Genomic DNA, 5,367 nt, shown 5'->3' on the forward strand with positions numbered 1-5,367 from the left:
TGACTAGGACGCCACATGTCACACTACCCCATGTGCTTAGTTACGCGTGGTCTAAGAATGTATTAATTGGGCCGGTTTTCGGCTAAATCCAAACAAAAACCCTAAGCTTTGGTTTTTGATTTTTTGAAAACTATTCAGTTTAGGTTTTCAATTTGGATTCAGTTATTTCGGTTTTGGCGTTTGAGCTTTAAAATTTGTAGCCAATAAATTTTGGTCCAAAATAAGTAATTTGGGCCTAAATCATATTGTTAATCAATAACTATATGTATTCAATTGTACATTCGGGCTAAAATATTTGAGTTGCACATTTTTTATATACTTATAGTTATATAAAATTAAAAAAAAAATTGATAAATTCGATTTGGTTCGATTGTTTCAATTTTCATTACACACAAAACTGAAACCGAACCGTAAGTTCGATATATACAAATAGTTGGTATTGGCTAATGGAAGAGAATCAGATAATGATGATGTTGTTTCCTTTGATTATTCAATGCCAAGAGAAATCGGATAGTGAAGATACTAGTGGTTCCATTAAAGTTCTACACTACTACTTAATGATTGGTAATGACTAGTGGAAAAGAAATCGGATAGTGAAGACACTAGCGGTGCCATGTAAGATGCCACTGGCATCTTTGAGGGTAGTACAGGTAGAGATGCTTCAGAGTTCAGTACTTTAATGACGTGTCTTATAGATGGCCGATGTTCGGGGTGAGGGTGCACACACCATAAGCCAACTATCATTAAACGTCTAATTTCTTCGTCTTCAAACAGCTTCTAAAAGAGTGTCATTCCCGTAGAGCTCCCAAACCCAGTCTAATAACCGCATTTGTTTTTCTTGAGCATTGTAGTCAATGGCTTTCCGCCCACTAGCTATTTCCAGTGTAACAATTCCAAAACTAAAAACATCTGATTCTTTGGATGATCTACCGGTAACAACACATTCAGGAGCCATATAACCCAAGGTTCCTGCCAGCATCGTTGTTTGGGCCCCTTTCTCATAGTCAACCAACTTAGCTAGCCCAAAATCACCAAGCTTTGCGTTGAAATTTGAGTCCAACATCACATTACTTGATTTTATCTCTATGCAAAACACATTGCTCCCATTCTTCATGTAAATATAACAATGCAGAAGCCAAACCATGAGAAATTTTGTACCTTGTATTCCATGTCAACAAGCTCTTTCCTTTGAAAAGATGTAAATCTAAGCTCCCGTTCTCCAAAAATTCATAAGCAAGAAGTAGTTCTCCTTTGTCATGGCACCAACCCATGAGTTGCACCAAATTTTTGTGTCTCAATCGGCTTATGATCCTTACTTCCGATACATACTATTTGATCCCTTGTTTGGAACTCTTTGACACCCTTTTGACCTCAACATGTGTCCCCAAATCTCTTAGAAAACCTTTGTAAACTCCTCCAAAACCTCCCCCTCCAAGCTTCTCAGTCTCTGCAAAGTTGGCAGTTGACCGGGCTAATTGGTAGTAGGAAAACCTTCTAGGGGTAGTGGCCTCTGTTTCGAACTCATTATTAATCTCCAAAAGTTCAATTTCCTCTTCATCATCATCATTTTTCTTCGTCCTCCGTAAAAAGTATGCTAGTATAGCCAAACCAGTAACTAGAGCCAACGTTCCTGTTATTAATCCAATCTTACGTAACTTGGTCGCTGTTAAGCTGCTGATTTGAACAACCTTAAATTCAGAACTATTAAACGCCCAAGATATTACATTGTTTTTCTCATACCAATTTCCAGTGGAAGCTGAAAACCCAAAAATTACCCATTCAGGCAAAAGACTCCTTAGATCAATGGTGTAACTAAGGCCAGTTTCCCATACTAGTGAATTGTTTATGAAATTGGTGAAGGAAACACTGAGATTCTTTGAATCAGAATCATAATTAATCAAAGCTTTACACTCTTTCCCATATGTTATATTGCTAAACCATTTTCGAAACTCCAATGATCTAAGAGAGCCAATATCAATACCTACATGGCCATCAATTGAGATATTAGTATCTGGATCTTTTGGATCCCATTCGTTTCCACCGAAAGTATCAAACTCCACCGCGACATATGGATACTGAGTGGTCTTTGTATCATCGTAAGGAAGCCCCATGTATCCTCCCCCCTTTATCACAGAATTATTCGGAGCAAGGAAGAATGTGAGACCGTCACCGTATTTATTGTTTCGATATGAATCGATCACAAATGTGAAACTCGTAGAAAAGTTGGCCAGCTCATTGGAGACGTCGTCCCAAAGATGAAGAAGTTTTATGTATGTCGCTCGACCTGCTAACCAGACTGAACCAGATCGATCACTATTACTTCCACAGGTTAGCTGGATCACCTGACAATGTTATGTTATGGAAATTGTTTGGAGTAAAATTTGTGAAATTGAAAGTAATTGAAGCGGCATAAGGGATTAAAGCAAAAAAATAGTAAGGAAAGATAGACATGAGTCCGGAAACTTGCTAAAATAGTTGCGAGTTTCTTGCTAGCAGGTAGTTGTACTTTGTTTGACAAATAACATGAATATATACCCACATCGAGATAATAAATAATGGTTATTGTCATGAGGAGAATATACATTAGAAGTATACCTTTTAAGTTTATAGTCATTCCAGTGAGAACTGCCATATAAAACTTATCATCATTTTGTGAGGATTCATTGGAAGACATACACTTAATAACGGTCATTTTTGTCTTTTCAGTGAACTCCGTGTAGAACATATCAGACAAATCTTTTGGAAGACATTGCTCTTTAACATATTTGATACTTGTCAAGTCAGTGTCTAAGTACCGCGTTCATTGGTTTGGTCTTCAAACCGTGTTCAATGGTTCCTTATATATATATACTAGATTTTATCTCTAATTATATTACGGGGTTGTTTTACATTATTAGTTTATAACACTTATATATTTTTTTGGATTTTAATTTTATTTATTATAAGGAAGTTAATAAAATACTTAGAGTTTAATGTTGAAATGGTTTTACAAATAAATGTAATGTTATAAACCGGTTTAAAAGCTATCTGAGTTTTGTGAGACCCATGACTCACTTATTTTTTTACTATAAAATTGTTTATTATTTATAAATAATATCTTGTTAAAAAATTAGATATTAGTATTTAGTACATTCATATTTAATAGGATTTTCATATCAAATATTTGGTGAGATTAATTTTTAATTTAATGAGATGTTATAACCCGTTTAAGGGCTATCTGGATTTGGTGAGACCCATACACGTGAATTCGGGTCAACTGCATGAGAAGCCTCCATTTACAATAAAACAATATGGTGATTTGAGAATATGTAGGGAGCAACCAAATAGCTTTTAAAGGTTTCATTTATATATATTTAAGATATATTTATATTATATATATAGATAAAAGATAAAATACAATAATCCTTAACGTACATTAACGTACAAAAATACATATGTCATGAAATTGATCAATAAAATCTATTCACAAGATTTTCAAATTGTCAATATATATCCAATTAATCATCGATTCACCAAAAAACCAGATTTGGATCGTGAATCGATCAATTTTTGACTTTTCTTCATGAAACCCATTTCGAGCGTAGTATGGACTTCTTGAGCGTTTTTTGTATTTTGGCTTTGAGCGGTTTTGTTTTTTTGACTTTGAGCGTAATTCGTGTACGTTAAGGATTATTACGATAACTTAACCCTATGTGTGTGTACTAGTAGAAAAGCCTGTGCGTTACGACGGGAATGCAACCAGGATTCTGTCAGTAGAGGTTTGGTTCATTATAACATCAACATTTGGCATAGGCATATTTGTAATACATTTGTTTATCTATCTCATTAAGTGCTTGCCTCTCAATCAAGAAGCCTTTTGTTCCAATTTCATATTCAAACTTCAAATAAGTTTGAATGTCAACATTAGTGGTTAATGATCCGCACTAAAACTAAAAAAAAAAAATCATCAAACAATAGCAAAATCTATTAAACATAAATCTAACCTCTAAAAACTATTAGTGCAAACAAAAATTATGACAAAAATAACTAATAAATATATACTATGCAATATATATTAACTTTTATAATATCTATTTCAACCGCCTTTGCAGCTCCACGACTGTAACACATAACGATTAAGAACTCAAGAGTAACATTTTTTCGGCCGTAATAATGCGCCGAATCCGCTTGAAATTCACAGTTTTCACCTTCTCTCTACCGAGAATTGTTGATTGATAAACGAATATTCTTTGAGACAGGTTCCATCTTTGATGATAAATAACTGTATAGGATAACATGACCAAGATAAGTATATGCATTCAGAAATATATAAATCATGAATTAGTAATCGTTTACTTACTAATCACACATGTTTACTTCTACCTTTTTTTCTGAAAGTGATACCGCAAATGCCCGGTTAAAGTCAAGTCATTGCCCTACACATGATTTCACCAACATGTAAACGAAACAAAAATAGGAACACAATAATAATAAATAAATTTAAACAAATGGATTGCAGATTTCATTTTTCCAGTTTTTTAAAGCTTGAAATTGTGCCATTACATAATCTTCTTTTACATTATCAAAAGTTTCTCTTCGACTGCACAAGTTAAAGCGTTGTTCAATGTAACATTTGTTACTTTTCAAACCCGAAAATCCGACCCATTTTAAATTTTCGGTTTTATTTATGAATATATGTACAAATATAAATATATTTAAACTTTTGTCTTATGTATTTATATTCGTTAAACCGACACATTTTGACGTTTCGATACCATCGAAATTTTCGTTTATTATTTATATAATGTTCTCGAAAATTCAAGTAATTAATCAAGCATTTTCTATTCAATTCATTTAAGTTATAAAACTCCGGAATTTAATGTTGTATCTAAATGAGACCCGAACTATTTGGGCATAATATTAAAACTATCTAAATTTATAAACTTTTGTTTTCATTCCTAATACATCTTAAAGTCCGAGGTTCAATGTGTAAATATAGTTTAAAAACAAATTATAAAGGTTTCAATAGTACAAGGGCTAAAGGTGAAAATTCATTTAAAATATAATAATAATAATAATAATAATAATAATGCAGCCCGTCACCCTCCTTGCGGTTTTCCGGCGAGACCTCCTGCGGCCGGAAATTGGCGCCGGAGTAAGCCAAACACCTCATAAAAGCCCTTTGTGATCCGGTAAAACATTCCAAACGTCATCTCCACTAATTTTAGACAATAATACGTAATTTATTTCGCCATTAACAATCTAATTAACACCCATTAATCTCCAAACCATTCGGATAATAATCAAATCCTAATAACTTAAATTAAACACGAAACGATACAATTGAATTCATAAGTATGACTCTAATCTACATCTACATCTGCTGCA

At 33.4% G+C, this 5,367-nt stretch overlaps 1 pseudogene; it reads right to left on the reverse strand.

The window, feature by feature from the left end:
* Positions 1–347: 347 nt before the first annotated feature.
* LOC143578373 (L-type lectin-domain containing receptor kinase IX.1 pseudogene) lies at positions 348–2,543 on the reverse strand (annotated as a pseudogene).
* Between the last annotated feature and the right edge of the window lie 2,824 nt (positions 2,544–5,367).

This window comes from Bidens hawaiensis, unplaced genomic scaffold, assembly GCF_021521415.1.
Source record: "Bidens hawaiensis isolate Kalapana, Puna unplaced genomic scaffold, B.hawaiensis_p1.1 tig00029267_1, whole genome shotgun sequence".
Classification (NCBI taxonomy): domain Eukaryota; kingdom Viridiplantae; phylum Streptophyta; class Magnoliopsida; order Asterales; family Asteraceae; genus Bidens; species Bidens hawaiensis.